The following is a 26,437-nucleotide window of genomic DNA, read 5'->3' on the forward strand; positions in this document are numbered from 1 at the left end:
AATAGTCAAGTAAATACTCTGAAGGGAAATATAGCAGAGTAAGAGAATGTACAGTTGGGAGAAGTTTTGACTGGACAACTTGGATGGGATTTGCTGAAGAAAATATACTCAAGCTTAGACTTGAATGACAAAAAGTAAAAGTTTAAAAGCTATAAGGAAAAGCACCCGATGACATGGATTGAGCAGATTAAGAGAATGACTGATAGTCAGCCAGGTACAGAAGCAGCATGATCTCGAAACCAGAGAAGGAGACAAACCATAAGAGACTCTCAATCTCAGGAAACAAACTGAGGGTCACTGGAATGGTGGGGGTGGGAGAGATGGGGTGGCTGGGTGATGGGCCCTGGGGAAGCTATGTGTTATGGTGAGTGCTGTGAATTGTGTAAAACTGATCAAGCACAGACCTGAACCTCTGAAACAAATAATACATTATATGTTAATAAAAAATTTAAAAATAAAAGTAAATGAAATAAATAAAAAATGAAAGCAGCAGCATGATCACTGAAACTGATTGTAACCTGCCCAAGATAATATTCTAGAAATTGGTAGGATTTTCAGGGAGAGGTACAGGTAAGGTTTTTGTTTGTTTGTTGCAGAAAGGTTAGAGAGCAACTGTTGAGTGCTTTTTGTATTAATCAATAACTTCCTTGTGTTTTGAGTTTAAGTCTCTGACACTTAGGATTCTCACTAAGTGGAACCCACAGTTAATTGCCAAAACTTCCCAGGATGGATACCAAGAGATTTTTATTCTAGTTATTTATGGCTTTGCTTTCCTCCAGAATGAGTCATATCTTCTTGCTTTCATCCCTACATTTAGAACACTGTCTAACCCCTGACTGTGCTCTACTGTAGGCCAATCACATGGCTTTCCCTTAAGAAACTTGCCAGGCATTTAAGATGGACCATCTTTGTCTGAAAGTCACAGATATGAAAGTTTTTTTTTATTATTATTACTTTAAACATGTGACAAATATTAACTGGTATTTTATAGCTAAAGTCATAGGGAGAGGAGATGAACAATATTTTTATTAAGGTTGGATGTTGGGGAAAAGTTTGCTATTTCAAGAATTTCTTATTGAAGGTAATCTTCCAAACATTTCAAGAAACACTAGCTAAGAATATACTATTTAAAACTATGTATTATTTTTTAAAATTTTTAAAAAGAAGCTTAGAATGTGTAAATGCAAGCACTGACTTATTTATAAGGACACATTTGGGAAAACGATACTGTAAAACTATCAAGTTACTTTGGCTCCATTTAACAAAATTAAATGAACATTTTAACCAGTCCACATTATGATTCTATTGTGATCTTAAAAAATTAGCCCCTAAAGCTATTTTAATTTGGGCGACGGACAAGTAGAAAGGTTTTTATGATAACTTTTTTTCTTTATGAAGCAGAAAGCATCGTGAGTTTCTAAAGCTATCACAAAGTTTCAAAGGAATCAAAAGAATAAGCAAAGTGCTTGGGGAAGGGTAAGTTTTAAAAATAGATGCTTGAAAATATATTTGCTTTGGCCATTCCACATTATAATAATTGGTATCAAACACACAGCTGTAATTACCACATAATCATTGTCAATGTCATGTGTAGGCAGATGGCAGCAATGTTTGGGAGAGGAGATAACACTGAATTTTTAACAAGTGACAAAAGGATTGGCATGGTGCAAACAGAACACCACTGCACTTGGCCAGCAGCCAGGCAGCCCCATGTGTTGCCATCCTGCCACTCACAGAAGGCTTACATGGTGAACAAGACCGTGGATTTTTTCCTCAGACAAAGACACAGACCCACAGCATGAGGAAAAAAAAAAAATACACACACACACACACACACATACGTACATACACATCAGAAAGTGAATAAATGGTTTCTTGTATGTTGTAAGGCCAATCTAATATTGAAGCTTTAACATAGAAGCCCAATGGGACATTCTGCCCATGTTCTGGTTAAGAATGAGGGCTCTGGGGCCTGTTCAAATACCAGCTCTCCTAAGTATTGGTTATGTGACTTTCAGTGAGTTATTTTATTCATCTGTACCTCCATTTGAACATCTTAAAAATGTGAAAACTAATAGAACCTACCAGTGTTAGATATAATCATCTAGAAGAGCTGAAATGGATGATTCTCTTGCAAGTGACTTCCTGAAGGACTGCACTGAAGAAAGGAGAGGGGGTGAGAACCAGCACAGACCTGGGGAAGAAACTAAGCGTGTGTGGTCTCAGCTGCTGTGCTAGTTATCTATTGGTGCATACCTGCTCCCAAATTAGTGGTCTAAAACAACAATCATTTTATCATTTCTTGATTCTGGTAGATGAGGAGCTTGAGGAGGGTCCAGCAAAGACAGATGGCTCAAATGACTAAAGGTGACTGGGACAACACAACTAAAGAACAGCTTGGGACCCTCGTTTCTTGCCCATATTATAGCCATAGGATTAGACAGTCCAAGATAGTTTCTGCACCCTTGCATCCGACACTTGGGCTGGGATAGTTGGAACACCTGGAGCTGGCCAGTACCTGCTCTGTCTCTACCCAGACTCTACATGGCCTGTGCTCCTCACAACATGGCTCTCCTAGGATTGTTTTTGCATGGTAGTCTACCTTTTCCAGAATAAACATTATAAAAGACAAATGATGATTCATTGATTCCAATAATCTAACCTCAAAGATTTACAGTGTTACTTTTGCCACATTCTATTGGTTACACAAGGCTATCCCAGATTCAATATAGAGGAGGACTGCACAAAAAGAAAAATACCAAGAGATATGGTTCACTGGGGAGTATTGAAGCCTGGGAGTTCAACTTAGAGAGTACCTATGACTGCTGGAGCTTGAACCCACAGGGAAAACATGGAGTTGGTTCCATCTTTAGGCAAAGAGTCAGCCTTTTGTAACTTCATAAGAGATTGGGACTAATCTTTCCAGCAAGACAGTTCCAGGCAGAGGAGAGGGCAATTCTCCAGAGATGGGGTTATCTGTGAACAGTTAACACCCAGAACCAAGAACTAAGGTATGAATATGAAGCCAAGTAAAGCTGAACAGAGCAGGCCACAGATACTGTCTGTTCTGCTGCCTCTGAGGGTTAATGTGAAGATTGCAGCATGCACGTGTTAATAAAATGCTCAGTGAGAGGTCACTTCAATTTATATCTCTCAGTACTGAGGAGCTGCTTCCTCTGGGCACTGTGTTTCATAAAGGCCTGAGAAAACATACCTGTAGATTAGTATACTGAACTAATCCAACTAGCAAAAATTCCTTCTATTATATATTTGATTACACTACTTAAGAACAGTCACAATTAAACACGAATTATCTCCTACATTCTGCTACATACACAGAGCATTTTCCAAGAAGCATTATGGTACAAAAATTAAGGAACTTCAAATGACAGTGCTTCTAATAAGCCACCATAATTTGCACTTGGATTTCAAAGAAATTTTAAGACTATCGATAAACTTGCTGAGCACCATGAGGTGCTAATTACTGAAGGATTAGTTTGGTATGCATTATTTTATCAAGTCTCATAATACTCCCATGAGATAGATACTATTTTCCTTATCATACTGGTGCACAAGCTGAAAACTAGAAATATTTAGTCATTTTTAATGCATGAACATACACATTTCAGTAAGTATGAGGTAGAGTTGAATTTGAACCTGGATTTCTCTAATTTTAAAACTCTGTTTGCCGATCATATTATATAATAATCTATGGCAAACACTCTGAAAGCGGTTATTTTGCAAATAATACGAAGGCTTCTTTTTAAGTGTCTATGGTGTCACTAATATAATTTGTCTCATGTTTCTCCAGGGAAACAAAGGCAGATTTTTGGATCAAAGGAATTGCCAAAGGTTTTATTGACTATTCAGAGGAGCACAACAACTCAAGGAGAAAAATCTTTAGCTCCTTAATGAGTCTATTGATATAAATAATGGCAGTGCAGCTACTGTATTCTAACCAATGAAATATAGTGTTCTCACAACCAATACGATTTCTATGTTTTTAACTTTTTAAAGAGAAACTGAATAATTGTTCTTACTACTGTATTGTAGAAATAGTGGTTCTTCGAAGCTGTGGATACATTACCAATATAAAAAAAAAAAAGGATTGGCTTTTTCAACTCTGCCATTGTTCCAGTGAGTAGGATTTTTAAATCTAGGGGGAAAAAGGAAATGTGTTCTTATTAAAAAGAGTATTTAGTTGTACTCTCTCAAAATTACTAGCTTGATATTGTTACCTTACAAATTAGAAATCAATCATTAGAATATTTTAGCATGTTTAAATATTATTAGTAAGTAGTAAAAAATCATGGATTTGGGGGAGGAAAACTATACATATTCTGTTGGAGGAAGAAGTAGCAATCATTGTGCAAAAGAAAAAAAAAAACTACTAGCATTTTAAGATAGCTTATATGAGGGACACATGGATAGCTTCATCAGCAAATTGTGCAACTCTTGACCTCAGGGTTATGAGTTCAAGCCCTATGTTGGGTGTAGAGATTACTTAAAACAAAACAAAACAAGAACAAAGAAAAGATAGTATAAATGAGTACTATCAAAATAAAGATTAAAGTAAAATTATTTTTATGGCATCTATAAAAGACAGTCGAAAAGCAGAACTTAGGCAGAGCTGGAGCAGAAAGAACAAAGAGGGGACTCAACATGAGGCTGAGATGGACTCAGGCTGTGAAGTACTGTATAGACCATGTTAAGAGAAAGTCTGGATTTTAAGCATTCTTTATTTAGAGGTGAACAGCAACCTCCTGAATATGAACCTTTTCACACAGTCTCCTCAAAATCACATAAGCAACAGAAACTTCAGAGAAAACTACACACAACCCATGCCTTCAGCATCATTAGAAGAGGGGAAATTCCATAAATTTTTCATCAGCATGGATCAGCATGGAAAAAAAAATCCCAAATCCTGATGGAGATCATGCTGGAACACCCATGCATGACAGCAGGCTTGTGTGCCTGGAGAGTGGACAAAGGAAGACTTAAGTGACTGAGAGAAAGAGGATGGCAGAGTGGAGACCTTAGATGTAACTCAGACAAAAACCACCCCCGCAAAGCAAAGTCCAATACCAAGCACTAAAATACTAAACACAAATATCTCTTCCCCAGTCATTCACAGCACCACCTGCAGGAAAAGAGCTTCAAAGAAAATGAAAATAAAAGTTTATAGACTTGGAGAAGCATTGCTCTGGGAGACAATGAGATGAATACAAGAATACTGCCTCTTGGAGATAGGAAGTAGAGGGACAGAAGAAAAAGAAAAAAAATTAAAGTGCAGAAGTACAAGAGAACCAGATGCGCTGCAAACCCTCTCTGTACACCACCTTCATTATAAGCCATTAAAGAAACTGAATTTCACTATGCAATTTCAGAGGTTGCTCTTTAGTTAGTATCCCTGTCCATGAATTACTTAAGAATGGGGGGAAAAAACTTTTAGATAAGTCACATTTAAATGATATGGAGTCCTTTCCAGGAAACATTAAGTCAAGTTTAAAGTTCACATACAGTATGCTATAATGTATATAAGGAAGAAATAAAAAAGTCTATCTGTTCAGTTTAAAAAAAAAAAAGGAAACAGGAAATATAAATCAAAAAGCAATGAAATTCATGACCTATAAGGAGAAAAGTGGGTGTGAAATAACACAGAGGAATAGGTGAGGGATGCCACTTTTCTGAGTATCACATTGTTGTACTTCTGTCTTTTGGGAGAATGCTAGAGTTCTTGTATTCAAAAATACAGGTAAATCAACAAGAATTGGATAAAACTTCAGATCTTATCAAAAGATGACGGTAAGCAATTGCAGATGATTGAGGAGGAGTTAAGAGCTGGTGAGTTTTGAGTTCTCAGAGTTCATTTTAACTGCAGTGTGGAGAAATAGAACACCAGCTAGGAGTATGAAATAGAGCAAACACGTTCACTTTTCCCTTCCAGAGTACAGGCCTAGAAGAGGCTTATTAGAAAGCTGATTCTTGAGGGCAAGTTTCTGAGGCCCTGAGGAGCTCAAATGCATGGTGGGCAACATCACCTTCTTTAGTATGAGCTGATTGGCTTCTTGGTATGCAGAACCAATGCAGAAGAATGCCTGTAGGAACAGATAGCCAATCCAGAAAAAGGCATGAAACAAGGTTCGACACTATGCACCAACTTGGGTTCTTAGTACCAAAAACAAATCTAGAAACAGTTGAGCATGGCTGAAATTCTGGAATCCGCCTGGGGGCAAGAAGACCCTGCCTGATATTTATCATGATACACCAAAGAGAGGTTATATAATTATTAAAGAAGTTAAAGAAGGAATATGAAAAGTCTAATGATCTTTTTAAAAATGAACTCCTTTATTTGATCTCTCTTTCTATATATATACATAAATATTCTATAGTATATATGTGGGGGGGATTTATTGATCTGGAGTCTACAGAAACTAGAATTTCCCTCTTAATTAATAAACTAGAAAATAAAATAACAAAGATATAGCAATAAATCATTACAAATCAAAGAGAAATGTTCTGATATAATTACATAAGGTTCATGTAGTTACCATAAACTCAACTAGGATTCTTGACAGTAAGACACAGCAGATTATAGATTTTAGAACATGACTCCTGGAAGGATAGATCTGAAACTACCTAACAGATGATCAACAGAATCATTCAAACAGAACTATTTCAGCTATACTATCACAGGCAGAAAGAGTTCAAATTTACTGTGACTTTGATTTTCTCCACCTGCTAGCATGGGTTGGTACTCAAATCAATGGAAGAAAAAGCTCTGGATTGTAGATTAAAGCCCTTAGGTGGGGAAGAAGCTATTAAAATCATTCTGTGCTCATCTCCCCAATTCAGTAGCACAGTCAGAATGATCAAAGTAAAATTGGGCCTTATTGTTTTAAAGACAATAAAAATGTAAACTTTTAAGACAATAAAATTCTGTTCAATGTAATTCTCCAGGCAGTCCTATGTAAAGGATCTGGTGATGAATAGCAGAAGTGTTGCTTTTAAATCTTTTAAATCTGAAAAGCTCTTCTTGTAAGACCAATCATGCTTATGGTATACATTGTTAGAAGTTCTGTCCTCCAGGTCTCAGTAGAATTCATGATGACATATCTAAATCTTTATCCAGTGGCAAATATATATATATCTCCAAACCAATTTTTGTAAAACACAAGTAAAAGATTCATTGTCCATAATTCAAAGCTATAGGAAATAAGATGTTATCAGACATACATGCATGACAGATAACAGTATCTATAGAGTATTCACTATTTTGAAGGAGGAAGTAGATTCTTTGAAGGTGTTGAGAGGAAAGAAGAGAAACATTTTGTTTCTCTAAACATGTTTGTTTCTCTAAACATGTTGTTTAGTTATTCAGAACACATTCCTGATAAACTTAGAAGCAACTACAAAGCAATATGCTGAAATTGCAAACTAAAATAGTATATACTATGAAAGTGTAGAAAAAAGCACTGTATAAAGGAGGAATTAGGGGTGGGTGTGTTTAATGGGAGGAGGCTTTCTTTTAGATATAAGTTTTAAAAATCGGTATAGATGTGAATGGAGCAGTCCAAGAAAAGAGTATGGTGTATCCCTAGCTATCTAGGTAGATATTGCCCCAAACATTAATAAGTAAATACATAAAGCAAATTGGATTTTCTTAGATGGAGAATTCTATCAAGTGTTGATATAATTCTTAGAATAGACATGAGTTAACAAATTCATAAAGAAGGAACAATTAGTAGTAGCTTATGAGAAAATGGTCAGAATATTACACATTTCATCGGGTGTGAAAGCACAGAGATGAGTGTGGAAGTGCCACTGGTAATAGTATCAAAGCAGACCAAGAAGTCCTTGACTGGAAGGAAAGGGAGAGTCCAGGAAGCTGGAGTCTAATAGTGATAAGAAGGAACTAAAGATGAGACAGCCAAATAGCATGGTCCTCAAACGAGCAGGGCTTTCTTTGTCTGTCTGTTTTACTAATAGGGTGAAGAAGTGATAATCTGTGTTAGGGTCTGAGGGAAGCCAAATAAATATCACCCATCTTCTCCACCTGAACCAACGTTCACAGAAATGAGGAGTTTAGGGCCTATGAAGATCAAAGGATCACACTGTTTTGTTTTGTTTTTTGCCCCAGACACTCAACGTTTATTTCTCTACCCACTGTATGTCAACAGGTGGTTACAGGACCCTGCCACCCTCCCCCACCTAAAGACTCCTTTCTCTCCAGCGGGAAAGAAGCAGAGAATCTCTGTGTACTGGTACTCTGAGGATGACCCTGTTTTGTTTTTTTTTTACTTTTATTTTTTTAAGATTTTATTTATTTATTTGACAGAGAGAGACACGGCAAGAGAGGGAACACAAGCAGGGTAGGTGGGAGAGGGAGAAGCAGGCTTCCTGCCAAACAGAGAGCCAGATGCTCGATCCCAGGACCCTGCGATCATGACCTGGGCTGAAGGCCGACGCTTAACGACTAAGCCACCCAAGTGCCCCAACAGTTAACAATCACTATAAGCCAAGCATATTGCACAGTATTTGAAAGTTGTGCTAAATCTTCACAACACTATGGTGTAGAGTATTATTATTCACTCCATGCAACATATGAAGAGACCAAGATTTACAAAGCTAATTAATAACATAGCTAAGAGTAAAGCTGTCTGCATCCAGTTGTTATTAGAGAATGTTGTCAAATCAGGTGACAAGAATGGTTCCCAGAAATTAAGCTGTGAACTAGATTGACTCTCTCGGCTATAAACACCACTGAGGTATCTCAGACTTCTCCAGCTAAAGACCTTCTCCAGTAAAGTGAATGGACTGGAGGTATAGACCGCAATGTATGCTTCCTTCATGTATCTTGTCTTCCTGGAGGAAGAAGTAGGAAGGGTCCATTTCTACTACTGATTCAGAGATAAGTCATGTTTCCTTCCCCTGGGGAGAATTAAGTGAGATGACAGAGAACAATCAGCATTATGACAGTGGAAATCCCTGTCCATAGCAGGAAACCACTCCCCTCCTTGCAAATACACTACATGTATTTTGAATGAAAGATAAATGAAGACTTGTCCTACTTGCTGATTGTGAGATGTGAGCTGAGGAAAAATAGGCCAGCAACCCCATCCTCAGAATGCTACCTAGGAAGTAGAATTTTCATGAAGAACTCCAGGTAGCAAAAAGTAGATGATTTAGGAGACTTTGAATAGAACAAAATACATATACACACATATGTATATACATATGTGTGATGTGATATACGTATATATAGAGACAGAGAGAGAAGACCTGGAAGGCCCGGCTCCAGTAAAGAGGTCTGGGAAGAAAAGGAGAACTATAAATTTAGGTTAAAGAAGTATGCCTCTGGAATGATAATACAGAAAAACAAAGATGGCTTAAAAGGAACTTTCCTGTTGCATTGCTAAGCATGGTTAGTTTCTTCTTTATAGCCACCTGGTGGATGCTGTACATTCTGGCCTCATGAGGACCATGTTCCTTTATCTCTTAACCTCTTGAGATTGCTAGTATCAGTCAACAGCTACAAGTAAACTGGCTTTGGGATCCTTACATGGGCAGGAGGAGGGCCTGGAGGAAAGAGGAGGGGAGGTGAATAGTCTAGAAGCAGCATGACTGTTTTCTGTGGCTTGTGTGGCTTGAATATTTAAATGTACCCCAGGAGGTATTAGCAATGTAAATACTTAGGAAAAGGCCACAAGTAACTGAAAATACTAAGCTGGAGATAGATACTGGGGCTAGAAATTGAGCTTAGGTTAACATCTAAATGGAAAGGTTAACTGAAGCTACAGGAAAAAGAGCAAAGAGGGGAAAGGAATAAGGAAAGAAAGCATCAGAGAAGTAATCTCCAGAGAAGAGGAAGACAATTTAACAGAGTACAATTTAAAAGTATAGTGTTCAGGGTTCACCATAGATTTTCAAGAAGAAACACAATCAGAACAATTGAACCCAATAATACAGTGCAGGGCACACTGTTTCAGAACTAAATGAAGCCTGTTAGGAAGGAATTGCAGATATTCTAGAGAACGTTTTCTGTTGAGTGGAAAAAGAGGTACCAGATTCAAGGGGTTAAGGAGATAATCTTAAATGAAATGATTGGCTAAGAGAATTGAAAACATTGAGGCCATGATAAAAGCAATAAATAGATTCAGTGGATTTGAGAAGATGGGGGTGATAGAAGGATGGGAGGTTGTAGTCAAAGAAACACATGCAAATTTGAGTGCTTAAAGGGGAAGAATTTTTTTAAATGACATTTAAATTGTGGTCATGGTTGTACTTCCACTAAGTAGAAGTCAAAAATAAAGGTTACATATTATACTTAGAAATTGGGGGGACCTGGTAAAGCTTAATTATTTTAGCTTAAGAAAAAAAATGGATTTGATTTAAAGGTTACTAGCAGTTTCCATCACTGATTAAGTGGTATATACCACTTTACCTTTAAAATAGTTTGAGAAATTCACCTAACAAGTAGGCGAATAAAATAATAACAAATATGAAATAATTAAAAGCTTACTGTTGGAAAAGATATCAAAGGCACCATTCTCCAGCATGTGAGGTTTTCAGACTGGATGTTTTCCTTGTCAATCATCCTGGGTCAGTCAAGAAGTCTAGCTTTGAACCAGAGTAGAGAAAGTCTTCTCTTCTCTCTAGGCAAGGACACATTTAATTTGGACCCTAGACAGGGGAGTGTGGTCAGAAGCACTCTTTTTGAACAGAGACTGGTTGACCCCTATACCGTGAAGACAACCCTGAGGGCCACAGAAAGGGCTGGCCAGTAGAAGGCAGGCACCTCTTTTGAGAGGTATAACCTAAGGACCACATGAGCAGTGATGGAATTTAAAGTTTCCTCTTTCCTTCATTTAAACCCAAGTTTCCAGTAAAGTTCATTAGTTCTGCATTGGAAGAGTGAAGAGAGTGGCTGGTGTCCACTGAGGAGAAGGGATGGCACTATAACAGAACAGCAGCAACCTTGAGAAATTTACATGATGACAAGAGGTGACCTACAGAAAGTGAAAGTAGATATTTAAGATAAAGAGAGTAGGGTAGAAGACATGTAACCACCACCTTTGCTTGGAAATTCCCAAAAACTTATTAGGAAAAAAAAAAATTGGAAAACATAAACTTCTTATGCTTTCAGGATGGAGACTATGGAAAATATGGCTGGCTAGAGGATTATGAAATTTCCGAGTTCCAGATAGCTAAACAACCTCCAATTATTTAAAAAAAAAAAAAAAAAAAAAGTTTTCTGAGAAGATGCTTATGTATCGATTGAAATTCATGATATACTTTCAATAAAAATCACTTTAGATATTTTATGATTTTAAAGTAGTCTACAAAGCATCTCTAACTCACTACATTTGATTTCTGGTGCTTATGAGGACATAATCACTCCACTAACCATCTTTGTCATATTGTCTCCTTTAATTCTCATAATAACTCCATGAAGTGGCTACTGTTAAACTATGATTCTATAGATAAGGTAACCAACCCATGCAGCAGTTTTCAGTGTTCGTTACCATAAAGCTCATGAGGGGTTTTGTTGGATATGAACACAAAATACTAGACCCCAAAATTTACACTCTTAAATATTACACATCACACGGTAATACACTAATATTACTGAACCAAATAATTGTGAGTGCATGTGAATTTGTGCGTGTGTATGTGTGTGTGTGTGTGTGTGTGAGAGAGAGAGAGAGAATGAGAGAGAGAGCAGGCACACAATTCAAATTACAACTTCAAATTCTAGTAGTATACACTCCTAACATCTGCAAGAATGTCACTTCCCACCACTTAATTTATAATGACAGTGGTCTGGCTGCTATCTCCTAACTAAATGATTACTCTAGTCATCTGAAACGGCAACATAGAGAATGGGCATTCCTGTAATGAGGGTTGTGGGGGAGGAGTCACTGAATTGAGGCTCAGGAAGCTGCTTGGTCTAGAAGGCAGATTGCTAGTACAGTGTCCAGGAAGCGATAAATGATCAAAAACTTAATCAAATGAGAGAAGATGTAAACAAGAATAATCTGGGGGCAAGGAGAAGTGTTCTTATAGTAATTTCTTCACAAATAAAGAACTAGAAAGGTAGAGCTTTATATTTGCATAAGAGTAATATACATGAAACCATGAAATGGATCCATGCCAGAAGTGAGAACACACTGAAACAGAGTTTGGAAAGACTACCATTGTTATAGGCTGAGAACAAAACAAAAGAAATAGAAAAGTGAGCAAAAAGAAAGAACAAAAGGAGGTATTATCCTAAGTCATGGATTTTGTGATTTCTGAAGATGCAACTTCTTGTTTATTCTATTCATTGAATAGGTGTGAATGAGCTTTGTTTTACCTTATACCTCATCAAAGCAACATTGTCATTATTGATCATTTTAACTACATATACAGCATTTATAATAGATCTTTCTGGGTATTGACATGCAGTACCACCAGGGATATTTCACAGGCAAATTTTAAAGAAATTTAAATATTTTCCAGTGTATTAATTCTGGTTTGTTTATGTTTGAATGGCTTCCAGATTAAATATTAGAGAAAGAAGTCACTCTTTGTAGTTTCATAAAGCCTGGGGAAAACACAAACATAAAACCAAACATATTTTCTAAATTTCTAAACCTTTTAATGGAGCTAATAAGCTCAAACGAGTAATATCATTCTCAAATTTATTCCAAATGAATTTTAGATTGGGTAGAGGCAATGACTGACAACAGGAAATATGAGTGAAGAGGAGCTTAAATAATTTGGTACATCCATGACATGCCTCTACTAGCATTTATTCTACAATAAATAAATGCAAGGTCTATAAATTATTTGGTCCCAGAGTCTGATTTTGTAGTTACAGAATACTAACTTTGAGAATGGTAGGAAAACAATCCTTCCCATCTCTTTCTCATTGTAAATTTTCTCTTGAATATTTTTTCAAAGGGATTTGTTCATACTTCAAAAATACCAAAATGAAAGCTGAGCTTCCATGTCACTTGGGAAAAATGCAATTTGCTTTTTACAATAACTTAGCTCCTGAAAATCACCTCTAAATCAAATAACTGGTAATGCAATAATTTCAAATGCAGTAAACAATCAAACAATTAAAAAGATGACTCAACAGTGGATTATTTTGCAAAGTAAATAACTCTTCCTTAAAATGCCAGTCATTTTCTAATGTAAGTTTCCTGCATATGTGTTTTCTTAATATAACCAGATACACATGCATAAGATATTTTATCTTATGTAGAATCTGTATATGATCAGCTTTTTTTTTTTTTTAAGATTTTATTATTTGACAGAGAGAGACACGGTGAGGGAAGGAACACAAGCAGGGGGAATGGGTGAGGGAGAAGCAGGCTCCCCGCCGAGCAGGGAGCCTGATATGGGGCTCAATCCCAGGACCCTGGGATCATGACCTGAGCCAAAGGCGGACACTCAATGACTGAGCAACCCAGGCACCCCAATGGATCAGCTTTTATATTAGAATTCTATATCAGTTCTTAGAGAACATAGAAGTCACAATCTCAGAAAAATTATTATAAAAGCCTGACAAGTCATGAAGATAACAAAAACTAAAGGAGCCTGTGTAAGATTGAATCATTTTGATATCACATACGTGAAAACACTCAGCTGAATTGCTTAAGGTAAAAAAATGAACAAAATTATCAGTGACTACCAGAATAATCATTAGAACTGCCCTTCCCCGCAACCTTGATGTTAGGCATTGGCACATGACTGGTTTTGGCCAATGAAACATACATGGATCTGACATGTGTCACACTTGAGCAGAAACATTTAACAGCAGAGTGCAATCATCCATTCTTGTTCTTCTCCGGTCTTGACAAATATGGAAGTGCATATTGATTTGGAGGTGCAGCACTGAGCCATCTTATGGAGTACAGCTGCCCCAGAGAGTCATTCAGACATACAAGGACTCTGTTAGCAAGAAATAAAAGTCTTTTGTTTTAGGACAGAGATCAGCAAGCTTTATCTGTAAAGAGTAAAATTGTAAATATTTTCAGCTTTGTGAACCAAACACTCTATCTCAACAACTCATTCTTTCCATTCTAACTTGAAAGCAACTGTAAACAATATGTAAATAAATGGGCGTGGCTGTGTTTTAATAAAACGTTATTTATAAAACCGGGTGGATGGCTTGGTTTGGCTTTGTTTTAAGCCACTGAGATTTTCGGGTTGATTCCTGCTGCAACATAACTTAAAATACTCACACACAAGCATCCTCTACTCTTTGTTGTCAGACACTTTTTATCAAGGAGGAGAAAGGTTGTGGTGTGATGTGGGAACTATAGGAACGTATCCCTGAGAGGGAAGGAGCACAGCCTTCATGACTTCCCCACTCTTTTTCAAGATAACTTTTCATCATCCACAACTCAACAGATGTTGATTAGGGCCCAAACTGATTGTTAAAATACCAACTTTATTGAAATATAATTCACATAAAATAAAAGTCACTCTTTGAAAATGCATGACCCAAATGGTTTTTAGTGTATTTCCATGGTTGTGCAATCATTGCCACTAATTAATTTAAGAGAATTTTCATTATCCCCAAAAGAAACTCCTTACCCCTTAGCAATCATTTCCCATTCTCTCCTCTCCCCAGTGCCCAGCAGTCACTAATCTGTTTTGTGTCAGTAAATTTGCTGTTCTCAACCCTTCATATAAATGGAATCATAAAATAAGTAGTTTTTTACAAATGGCTTCATTCACCTAGCATAATGTTTTTAAGGCTCATCTATGTTGTGGCATGTACCAGTAAGTACTTTATTCTGTTTTATTACTGAATAATCTCACATTATGTGGATACACCAATTTTATTATCTATTAATCAGCTCATAGCTATTTATGATGCTTGCACTTCTTGGTTGTTACAAATAATGCTGTTGGGAAATTTGTGGTCAAGTTTTTGCATAAAAATGCATTTTCCTTTCTCTTGAGTATGTATCTAGAAGTGAAAATCCTGGGACATACGATAATTCCATGTTTAACATTTTGAGGAACTGCCAATTTTCCAAAGTGGTTGCATCATTTTACATTTGCACCAGCAATGCTATTTCTCCAAATCCTCAGCAACACTTGTTATTGTCTGTCTTTTTAAACATCCTACTGAGGATGAATACTATCTCTTTGTGGTTTTCACTAGTATTACCTAAAGACTGATGATGTTGAGCATCTTTTCATGTGCTTTTTGGATATTTGCATATATTTTTGGAGAAACAACTACTCAAATCATTTGCCTATTTTTATTAAATTATCATTCTATTGTTGAGTTTTAAGAGTTATCTAAATATTATAGCTACAAAACCCTTCTCAGATAAACCATTTGCAAATATTTTCTCCTATTCTGGTTGCTTTTTAGTTTATTGATGGTATCAGTGATGCACACGATTTTAAAAATGTTAAGGTCCAATTTATCTATTATTTTCTTTTCTTACTTGTGCTGTTGTCACATTTAAGAATTCTGTGCCAAATCCAAGGTCATAAAGATTTACCAAGATATTGTCTTCTCTAAGAGTTTTATAGTTTTAGATCTTCAATCGCAGGGTTTGTAGTGTAAGCCCTGACAGTTGGCTTTTCTTTTTGTATTGCAAGCGACTGATTTAAGCTTTGATTACTGAGGCATTTACTTCAAAGAGGCGTCAACTTCAAAGATGGCTATCTGGAATAAAAACAGTGCCAGCCACAGGACCAGATAAAGATAAATAAAGAATCAGGCCTACACCCTTGACCCCGGACTCTTTTGTTTTAGTGATCTTGCTTAATTTCAATAACTGACCATTTGGGCTTCTTGTTTTTTCTTTCACCACACTTTAAATTCCCACTCTTACATTTTAAATTCACCAACAAACAGGGAACTCATGAAACACTAGGACCCCACTTCCACCCCAGTGACAGCAGAACCCCTTGCCTGCACTCTCTCTCTCTGTCTCTACACTTCATCTCACAGGGTGGCCCTAGATGTGCTATGTAATTTCCAGAACCTATAAGAAGCAAATCTTGTCTCTTTCAAAGTTTCCTGATGGTTACAGCTGAGGACATCTTGCAATCATAATAAGAACCATAGGAATGCTCCAGCCACAGTACTGGTTTACCAATAGAATGAGAAAAATACACAACAGTATTTTATCCATTTTAAGTTAATTTATCCAATTTAAGTTAATATATGCATATATATGTGTATACACACACACACACACACACACACACCCACACACACACACATATGGTAAGGGTACAATTTTATTTTTTTACAAATGTGTGCCTAGCTGTTGAAAACACTATTTTTGCCCACTGAATGGTCCTTGAATCTTTGTCAGAATTAATTGACTATGCATACATGGGTTTATTTCTGGACTCTGAATTCTATTAATTGGATTTTTATGTCTATCCTTATGCCAATACTACATTACCCTTGCTTTTGGTAGCTTTGTAGTAAGTTTTAAATCATGAAGAGTGAGTCTTGCAAATTTATTCTTTTTCAAGGTTATTTTGGCTATTTTTCAGTCATAAAGTCTGGATGAACTTTAGGACCAACTTGTCAATTTCTTCAAATAAGACAATGAGGTTCTGATAGGGACTGTATTGAATCTATAGATCACTTTGAGAAATACAGTCATCTTAATATTAAATCTTTTAATCCATGAACACAGTATGTCTTTCCATTTATGTAGGTCTTCTCCAATTTCAAACAATAATATTTTATAGTTTCATAGTTTTGTACTTCCTTTGTTAAATTTATTCCAAAGTATTTTATTCTCTTTGATGCTATTACAAATAGAATAATTTTCTTAACTTCATTTTTGCATAGGTAATTACAAAGGTATAAGAATATAGTTAATTTCTGTATATCAATTTTGATCCTGCAAACTTATTAAATTTGTTTATAGTTTCCAATAGTTGTTTAGTGGATTCCTTAGGATTTTTATGTACAAGATGATGTCTTTTGCAAATAGATATAGTTTTACTTTTCCTACATTTTATAAAGAAGAAAAATTTTGGAGGTCTTTACTCTGTTGTTTCAGAATGTTTCTCCCATCTTGTTTTGACAGAAATGGTACTATTACATATGATGTAAAATAAAAATACAATAATAATGAGAAATGGAGCTTCAAAGAACAGTGAGATACCTGGGAGGGATGTTTTCCAAACATTTTTCAAAGAAAGGTAATTTTTTCCATTCAAAAATTGAATTGAATTTAGGAACTTCCCAAGATGGTGAAGCAGTAGGAGACCTTAGTTTTGTCAGGGCCCAGGAATTCAGCTAGAAAGCTATCAAATCATTCTAAACACCTGTGAACATAACCAGAAATCTAAGAAAAGAATTGATGCAATTCCACAAATAGAAAAGTAACAACTTTCTACAAGAAACTAGGAGCTGGCTCCTGGAAAGAATTAATAAGATCAATATACCCCTGGCCAGACTTATCAAAAAGAAAAAAAGAAAAGACCCAGATAAACAAAATCATGAAGGAAAGAAGAGAGATCACAACCAACACTAAGGAAATATAAACAATTAGAAGAACATATTATGAGCAAATATATGCCAACAAATTAGGCAATCTGGAAAAAAATGCATGCATTCCTGGAAACATATAAACTACCAAAACTGAAATAGGAAGAAATAGAAAATTTGAGGGGTGTTCTGGGTGGCTTTGTTAGAAAAGCAACTGTCTTTGGCTCCAGTCATGATCCCATAGTCCTGGGATCAAGCCCCACATCAAGCTCCCCCCTCAGTGAGGAGCCTGTTTCTCCCTCTCCCTCTCCTGCTCCACCTGCCTGTGCTCTCCTTCTCTCTCCCTGTCAAATAAATAAATAAAATCTTAGAAAAAGAAAAAAGAAAGAAAGAAATAGAAAAATTTGAACAGAACCCTAACCATCAAGGAAATTGAAGAAGTAATCAAAAATCTCCCAACAAACAGGAGTCCAGAGTCAGATGGCTTCCCAAGGGAAATCTACCAAATATTTAAAGGAGAAAACTTCCAAACCCTTTCTATTAGATCAGCATTACCTAGATCCCAAAACCAGAAAAAGACCCCACCAAAATGGACAATTACAGACCAATATCCCTGGTAAATATGGATGCAAAAATTCTCATCAAAATACTAGCCAATAAGATCCAACAGTACATTAAATCCCACCACGACCAAGTGGGATTTATTCCCAGGCTGCAAGGTTGGTTCAACATCCACAAATCAATCAGTGTGATACACTACATAAATAAATGAAAGGACAAGAACCTTATGATCCTAATAGATGTAGAAAAGTATACAACAAAGTATAGCATTCTTGGGGCGCCTGGGTGGCTCAGTGGGTTAAGCCGCTGCCTTCGGCTCAGGTCATGATCTCAGGGTCCTGGGATCAAGTCCCGCATCGGGTTCTCTGCTCAGCAGGGAGCCTGCTTCCCTCTCTCTCTCTCTCTCTCTGCCTGCCTCTCTGTCTACTTGTGATCTCTGTCAAATAAATAAATAAAATCTTTAAAAAAAAAAAAAGTATAGCATTCTTTCTGATTAAAACTCTTTACAGTGTAGGAATAGAGGCTACATTCCTCAATATCATAAAAGCCATCTATGAAAAATCCACAGTGGATATCATTCTCAATGGGGAAAAGTTGAGAGTTTTTCCCCTAAGGTCAGGAACATGGCAGGGATGTCCACTATCATGACTGCTGCTCAACATAGTACTAGAAGTCCTAGACTCAGCAATCAGACAACAAAAAGAAATAAAAGGCATCTGAATGGCAAAGAAGTCAAACCCTCACTCTTTGCACATGACATGATACTCTATATAAAAAGCCCAAGAGTCCACTTCAGAATTGCCAGAATTCATACAAGAATTCAGCAAATTGGCAGGATATAAAATCAATGCACAGAAATCAGTTGGATTTCCAAATACTAAAATGAGGCAGAAGAAAGAGAAATTAAGGAATTCATCCCATTTACAATTGCACTCAAAACCATAAGATACCTGGGAATAAACCTAACCAAAGAGGCAAAGAATCTTTACTCAGAAAACTATAAAGTACTCATGAAAGAATTTGAGGAAGACACAAAGAAATGGAAAAACGTTCCAGGCTCATGGATTGGAAAAGCATATATTGTGAAAATGTCTGTGCTACCTACAACAATCTATACATTCAAAGCAATCCCTATTAAAATACCATCGACTTTCTTGACAGAGCTAGAACAAATAATCCTAAAATTTGTATGGAACCAGAAAAGACCCTGAATAGCCAAAGTAATGTTGAAAAAGAAAATCAAAGCTGGTGGCATCAAAATTATGCACTTCAAGCTCTATTACAAAGTTATAACCATCAAGACAGTATGGTACTGGCACAAAAACAGATGCATAGATCAATGGAACAGAAGAGCGAATCCAGAAATAGACTCTCAACTCTATGGTCAACTAATCTATGACAGAGCAGGAAAGAATGTCCAATGGAAAAAACCCAGTCTATTCAACAAATGGTGTTAAGAAAATTGTACAGCCACATGCAGAAGAATGAAACTGGACCATTTTCTTACACTATACACAAAAATAAACTCAAAATGTCTGAAAAACCTAAATGTGAGGCAGGAATCCATCAAAATCCTAGACCAGAACACAGGCAGTAACCTCTACGACTTCAACTGCAGCAACTTCTTGCTAGATGCATCTCCAAAGGCAAGGAAAACAAGAGCAAAAATGAATTATTAGGACTTCATCAAATTACCAACAGACACACGAAAAAATGTTCAACAACACTAGGCATCAGGGAAATACAAATCAAAACCACAATGAGATACCACCTCACACAAGTCAGAATGGCTACAATTAACAAGTCAGGCAACTACAAATATTGGGGAGGATGCAGAGAAAGAGGAACCCTCCTACATTGGTGGTGGGAACGCAAGCTGGTGCAGCCACTCTGGAAAACAGTATGGACGGTCCTTAAAAGTTGAAAATAGAGCTACCCTATGACCTAGCAATTGCACTACTGGATATCCACCCTAAAGATACAAATGTAGTGATTTGAAGGGTCTCCTACACCCCCATGTTTATAGCAGCAATGTCCACAATGGCCAAACTATGGAAAGGCCCCAGACATCCATCAACAGATGAATGGATAAAGAAGATGTGGTATTTATACATAATGGAATACTATTCACCCATCAAAAATGAAATCTTGCCATTTCAAGGATATAGATGTAACTAGAGAGCATTATGCTAAGTAAAATAAGTCAACCAGAGAAAAATAATTATCATATAGTCTCACTCATATGTGGAATTTAAGAAACAAAACAGAGGAGCATAGGGGAAGGGAGGGAAAAATAAAAGAAAATGAAATCAGAGAGGGAGACAAACCATAAGAGATCTTTAATCATAGGAAACAAACTGAGGGTTGCTGGAGAGGTGGGGGGTAGAGGGATGGCGGTAACTCGATGATGGATATTAAGGAGAGCATGTGCTATAATGAGCACTAGGTACTACATAAGACTGATGAATCACTGAACTCTACCTCTGAAACTATAATAATACACTATATGTTAATTAGTTGAATTTAAATTAAAAAAACAACAAAAATTGAATGTAGCTTATGATTCTCTAGATATCTCTCAAGATATAAGTGATTCAGTTTTCAGATTTCTAAATACTGAAACACTGTTTTATACCAATAAAAATACCAGTATTTTGTTACTTATAACTAGCATAGTATATGTGTATCTGAACAGCGTATTGCTAATAAATCACCCTTGTTTACCAAAAAACAAATAAACAAACAACAAAAAAAGGCAGTGATGGGATACATGCTAGGAAGGAGGGAGAATATACTTGTTGAATTCTTGAAAACCTTTTTGGTGAAGCTAAATTGAGGAATGACAGAAGACAAAACATGCAAGAACCATGGGAAGTGAGTAAGGAGTCAGGAACTCAAGGAGTAAAAGAAGGACCACAGAGTTGACTATTCTATCATGGGACATATCCGCCTAAGTTTAAAGATAAATAATTGACTGGAAAGATGTCTAAGGAAGATAAGATTTTATTAAAATTTGACTCACTCCCAAAATTACACCTACTCTGAATTTTCTTATAGCTTTTGGACTATTGAAGAGTAAACTACAATAGAAAAAATGAAGGCAATTTAAGCTACCGCTCTTGTTAATAGGACAACCCCCCACAATTCTGCAGTTAGCAAGCTATTACAGGCATTCATGTTTTATATTAGTAATTACAGTATAATTCATGTTATTTCTAAAGCATGTTATGCGGATGATAGTACAGCAACGGCGTCATTGTTACATGGGAGAAGACTGTTACTAATTATTTAATAATTCATTAACTGCAAAAACTAAAGGTTAGAACTCAAAGCTCCAAGTCTAGGAGTATTTTAGAAAATCTCATTTACTTTCGAATTAACCTGTGAAAACCTTAGCAATGCCACTATGCTAATGAACAAATGCACAGGCAGTGGTTAATTTAAACTCTTCAAATAGATTAGCCACGACTTAAAAGGTGACACACAGGAATTGAGATATCAAATTCTAGACACCCTTCATATAGTTGATACTCTTATAGGTCCCACACAAGTCCCCTTAATGGAACCAAAGCAGGCATCCCCCATCCTGCGAGACAGAGTGATGCTCGGAGAGGTAGGAGAACTCGGGTTTATTTTATCCCGGCGGACCCAGGTGAGCTTGTGCTCCAGGTTTGGGGCCTCGCACGGCGGTTACAGTGTTTTCACAGGAGACTCCAAGCAGTCACGTTCCAAAGGCTATGCTGACTGCTTGTAGGTGGGTTTAAAGTGGAGGAGCGGGGTGGGGGGTGGGGGTCTGCTTTAGGTGGGAACATTAGTGCAAGGATCCTGTGGCGGGAAACCTGTTCACAGATGCAGAAATGGCTGGCTATATCTTGCTCCCAGGAGGGCTTCTAGTTATCTCTAGCTTATCCTTAGTAACTTTCCATCTTCTGGGGCCTTCTGGCCTGGGCCTGCTCTGGGGTAATTTTTCTCTTCAATGGTACACAGCTGCCGCTTCTCCAGAGAATTCCTATTAGCTGAGCAGGAGCCACCTTGCCCTACAGGAAAATCATGTTGCTCCTCATCCCTGTCATGCACTTGTAGCTGGGGGCCAGGACTGGTGCGACAGACAAGGCTCTAAAAATGGCTGCTCCCTTTGCCTCCTGGAGTAATTCTCAGGTGCAGCTGGTGCTCCAGAGATCCCCTGCAATCAGGCTAAGGTTAAATTCACATTCTTGCTTCAAAGCTTCCCTAATCTTACTTTGCTTACTTCAGTTGCTTTCTCCTGAAGGACATCTTCAATCACTTGCACTTGAATTTCATCTCGGGCTTTCTTGCTAGGGAATCAGACCCAAGACAATTCATATCCCTGATTGAAGGTGATGGAAGAGATCTTACACTTTGAACACCTACGAGGTCCTATTCTGTACAAGTGGCACTGTTATTATTCTCATTTCATATTGAAGAAAACAATCAGAATCCAAATCTTGTACCGTATCCACTAATTCATGTGATTTAATAGAAAAACTTCAAAATGAGAAATTTGAAAAATTTCATTATATAAAACATCTCTCTAAATCTTCTTTGATTATGACACCAAATTTCTCAGAAGAGCAAATGGGGAACAAATAAATAGTGTTGCAGCACAGAAGGTAAGAGACATTCCAAAGTGAGACTGGTCTGTCACAACTCTGTGACCACAAGTAAGTTAATTAACTTTTCTGTGTCTTAATTTCTGCATTTGTAAAATAGAGATAAATAGAGTCTCTTCCTTGGATTTATCTTTAAAATTCATAAGTCCATAAATGAATCTATAAAACTGATGACCTTTTAGAAAAGTATCACAAATCTACTATATTTGGAGAGATAAAAGGCAGAATTTTTTTCAAAAACATAGAAAATCAAAAGAACTACAAATTTTGTAACTGATGATTTCCTTGATTATGAAAAACCCTAAAAGCTATTTTTTTAATTTATTGCATGTGTTTGCTATATAAAGTCAGAAAGCTCTGGAATTTCCTCTCTGCATATCTAAAATCATTTTTATGGGGCACCTGGGCGGCTCAGTCGTTAAGCCTCTGCCTTCAGCTTGGGTCATGATCCTGGAGTACTGGGATCTAGTCCCACATCCGTTCCCTGCTTGACAGGGAGTCCACTTCTCCTCCTGACCTCTCTCCTCACATGCTCTCACTATCTCATTCTCTCTCTCAAATAACAAAGAAAAAAAAAGTAGGGTTTATTGTTTAAAAAATAAAAAAATAAAAAAAAATCATTTTTATGTACAAAATAGTAGGGAGGCTTTACACTATTAACTCATAGAGTTATTTAAAACAAGCAGGTTGCAGGGTTTGTTGTTATTGTTCTTGTTTCTCCTTTTCACTTCCTGAATATCCAGGAAAAGATCTGAGACCAAAATAATTAAAAAAAAAATTTTTTTAAGGCAATTTGGTTCACAGAATGCTCTAAGAGCCTTACTTACTTTTGAAATCTGATCCCGTTTTAGATGAGTAAGAAATGAAAGGACTGAACTGAGGAACAAGGTCATCAACATTTAGTTTTAATCACTGTTGATCAAAATATTTCAAGAAATATAAAACAATCTAATTTTCCTTCAGGAAAAAAATCCCTACACCACATCCTCTCCTTTAATTGCTTCTAATAACATCTTCAAAGCAAAATATTTCATCTTCCTCTACATTTCACTCAAAACTCTCTGTACTCAAAGGAATATAAAGTTTGAGCAAAAACGTGTAACTCAGATCAGGAATTTCCTAGATTATTGTCTTCTTGGGAAATACTGCATATTCATTGTATCCAGCAGCAATTTTTAAAAACTGAAGGATCTCATGCTTCCAGAAACTGGATGTTTCTTTTACTCATTCCTTAATCAGGTATTTAGGTAATTACTTCCCTCAGCCAGGCTATCACAGATGCAGCAGGTAGATAGAAGACTGATAATCTTCTAAGTGTATGGTACTTCCCTAGATATTGGTATAGTGACAGACAAGGCTCTTGTTTCTTGGAGCTTACATGCCTGGTGTGGAAAATTTATATTGAACTAATAAATGATCATACAAGGTAATTAAAGTGTGTGATCTTTTCTCTAAAGGGAATGAACTGTGTGTCATTTTAGAAGAAACTGGAAGGTCTGGACAGTTCTGAAAAGCAGCTTTAAAGAGTTACAGTTGGAAGACTGAAAATAAGCCAATCGGGAAGAGTTGGTAGAAGAGCTTCTGAGCAAAAGAGCCAGTGCAAAGGCTCTGAATACTAAAAGACTTGGAATGCTCATGGAGGTGACAGAAGATTGTCACCACTCTTGAAGCACAACAAGTAGCAACACATAAAGCTGAAGAGGGAAACTGGATTTAGGTTATGCTGGTTCATGTAGTCTGGTAAGGGATTTGAATTTTATTGAAAGAATAATTGGCAACCACTGAGGTTTTAAGTAGGGAGTTACATAACTTAATTAAAAATTAAATTTATAAACTGACTTTTTTGTATCTAAATAGATTGAAAATAATAAAAAAAAATAAGGAAGATAAGTAGGAGGCTAGGGAAGAAATTTAGACAAGAGATGATGGCAATTTGGAAGTGTAGTGGAAGAGGTGGAGAGAAGGGGACAGAAGTGAGATATTTTGGCAGCTAAATTTAAAGGCTTGTTGACATTTCAAATGTGGGTAGGTAGATGAGATAGGCAGAGGAATTATCTAGATTTTTAATTTAAGAATTGATGGTAGTGAAGCCACTTCTGAAATGAAGATTAAGGGAAGTAGAGGCATACAGAGGAAGAAATAGAGAACCCCATTTTGATCATACTGAATCTGAATGGTTCCAGCTTGATATATAAGTGGTGATATCAAGTAGGCCTATGGAAATAAAAATATGACTATTGGGAGATAAACTAGATGAAAATATAGAATTGGAAGACATCAGTATATAGATGAATTTTAAAGCCATGGCAAAGAACAAAATTACCTAAGAAAAGGAATGTAAATATATGTATAAAAGAAAAAGAAGGCAAGTGAAGACTGTGTTTCAGGGAGGAATGGTCAACTTTGAATGTTTTTAGATGAACTTTAGTTAGAGAGGAGTAAGGGTGTGAAGGTATCCATTATATTTGGAAAATAGGAATGTTTGGTTTTCCCTGACAGAAGCAGATTGAGAAAAATATAGAGATGAAAACCAAGAAGGGATGGAGTAATAATAAATGAGAACAGAAGCAGTAGAGACATAACAGTGTAAATAATATATCAGAACAATTTTGCTGGGAAAGGATGTAGAAAAAAAGGCTTGTGACTGAAAGGAAACATAGAACAAATTAATGATTTCTCTTAAGATGGGAAATACTGGTATGTATTATAGGCCGTTAAAAAAGAAAGAGTAGAGAGATAGAGACTATTGATTCTGGAGAAAAATACTGGAAATTAAGAAAGAGCACAGTCTTTAAAAAGAAGTCAATGGAATCATGAGAAACAAAAAGATTTGGATATCCTCTGAACAGATTCATTTCTTCCATTTGAACAGCAAAGAACACAGAAAATAAGTATAGGTAAAGGCTTTGACTTTAGGTTTAACTAATGGAAATGAGAAAGGTTACAGCTAGTGGCTGGAAGTCAGGAAATTTAGAAGGAGGAAAGCCTTGATAAGGAATGATGCTTTTTTGAAAAAGTATGGGTTGGCTAGAGAATGAGATAGATAGTGGTGATAAAATGATAACTAGAGAAGTTAGTGGCCCAGCTAATGGAAAATACTTATAACTGGCTTTATTACTTCATTTTTGGTATTTGTCAAAAAAGGCAACTCCAAAAATAATGTGAAAGAACAAGAAATATCTCAAGGACGCTTAGAGTAGAATATGAAGGCTCTGGATTTCTTTTAAAAGGTCTTAAAATTTTAATTTATTATGATGCACTCTTAATCCTTTTGTTTTAATGGTGAAAGCATCTTTCCTTAAAATCTCCATAGAACACACTCCTTAAAATTTTTGAAATTCTGGTGAGCCTACCAGCTGAACTCTTTATTGCAAGTGTTTCCTTTTAGTGAAGACTTAAAATTTTTTCAAAAGTAATGATTTATCAATATGTCAGTTCCACTGTATTAGTACAAATAAGATAATTTGTTTATTTTTATTTTTTAAACATAATACACATTAAGAAAAAAGCTAAAATATAAATATATGACCAGATGAGTTATTATAATATGAATACACATATAGCCAACACTAGAGCAAAAGAGAAAAATATATTGCCAATCCTCCAACACTCCTTCCAGACAACAACACCTCTTCCCTCCCAAAGTTAACCTGACTTTATAGTTTTATTCTTATGGTATATCCTCAAGCTATACGGTTTTCCTCTGTTTTGGACTTTATATGAATGGAATCATAAAGTATGTGTGTAAGGGCCTATTCAGCCAGAGCAT

The sequence above is a fragment of the Enhydra lutris genome, unplaced genomic scaffold, assembly GCF_002288905.1.
Source record: "Enhydra lutris kenyoni isolate GAN:26980312 unplaced genomic scaffold, ASM228890v2 scaffoldscaffold21, whole genome shotgun sequence".
Classification (NCBI taxonomy): Eukaryota; Metazoa; Chordata; class Mammalia; order Carnivora; family Mustelidae; genus Enhydra; species Enhydra lutris.